At 33.5% G+C, this 1,475-nt stretch overlaps 1 protein-coding gene across 2 annotated transcripts in view; it reads left to right on the top strand.

Annotated features, from left to right (window-relative positions):
• The window catches only part of STK33 (serine/threonine kinase 33), a 56,857-nt gene that overhangs the window by 20,823 nt on the left and 34,559 nt on the right, over positions 1-1,475 (top strand). The gene's annotated exons all lie outside the window — the stretch shown is intronic.

Here is a 1,475-nt window from a genome sequence, read left to right as displayed (position 1 = left end):
GTTAGACATTTATATAGTTTATGAAACGATCCCCCCGATTACTCTGGCTCTACACCTAGCCATTACGTTACTACTGACTACATTCCACATGTCATGCTCTCCATCCCCATGACCATCTCTTAACTACTAATTTGTATTTCTTTAACCCTTCACCCCTTTCTCCCAGCTCCCTAACCCTCTTCCCCTCTGGCAGTCACCAGATTGTCCTGTGTATTTGTGAGTCTGTTTTCGATTAGTTTGTTCTTTTTGTTCCTTAGGTTCCCATCAGCAGACGATTGTATAAAGAAGTTATGGTTCATATATACAATGGAATATTACTCAGCCATAAAAAATGAAATCCTACCATTTGCAACGACATGGATGGACCTAGAGGTTATTATGCTGAGTGAAATAAGTCAGAGAAAGATAAATATCATATGGTTTCACTTACATGTGGAATCAATGATTTTTCATACATACAGAGTTGTGCAACCATCACCACAGTCCAGTTTTTAAATAATTTTACCCCCCAAAGTCGCCTCATGCCAATTTGCACCCAGTTTCATTCTCATTTTATCCTCTCTAATCTTTTTGTTTCTCAGATTTACCTTTTCTGAATATTTCATATAAATAGAACTATGCAACATGTGTCTTTTATGTCTGGCTTCTTTCTCTTAGCATAATATTTTTGAGATATCCTTGTTGTAGCATTTATCTGTAGTCTGTTCTTTTATATTGCTGAACAGTTGTCCATTGTATGAATGTACCACAGTTTGTCTATCCACTTGTTAGCTGACATGTGGATCGTTTCCAGTTTGGGGCTATTATGAATAATGTTGCTGTGAACATTCATGTGCAAGTTTTTATGTGGACATATGGTTTCATTTTCCTTGTGTAGCTACCTAGGAGTAGAACTGTTGGGTCATATATTATTTATGTTTAACTTTTTAAGAAACCACCAAATGATTTTTCAAAATATCTGTAGCATTTTACCTTCCTACTAGCAACGTATGGGAGTTTCAGTTTCTTCACATCCTTGCCGACACTTGATATTACCTATCTTTTTAAATTAGAGCCATTCTAGTGGGTATGAAGTAATATCTCATTGTGGTTTTTAATTTGCATTACCTTAATGACCAATGATATTGAGCATCTTTTCATGAACTTATTAGTCATATATATATATATATATTTTTTTTCTCGGATTACATGTCTGTTCAAATTTATGCCCATTGAGATGATCATATATTTTTCTCTTTGAATTACTCACTCTTAAAAATATTGAACCATTCTTCCACTTTTGGATTAAACTCCACTTGGTTTAACATACTGCTATGTTCAATTTGTCATTACTTTATTTAGAATCTATGAGTGTAGCTTTCTTTCTTTTATATTTCCATGGTCATTTTTGATGTCAGGGTAATGTAGCCTATTTTTTTAAATAAAACATTTTCATTTTTTATATACTTGTGAACCATGTAAGTAATAGAAATTAT

The sequence above is a fragment of the Pteropus vampyrus genome, unplaced genomic scaffold, assembly GCF_000151845.1.
Source record: "Pteropus vampyrus isolate Shadow unplaced genomic scaffold, Pvam_2.0 Scaffold366, whole genome shotgun sequence".
Lineage (NCBI taxonomy): Eukaryota > Metazoa > Chordata > Mammalia > Chiroptera > Pteropodidae > Pteropus > Pteropus vampyrus.
This window is presented reverse-complemented; position numbering and strand designations above follow the sequence as displayed.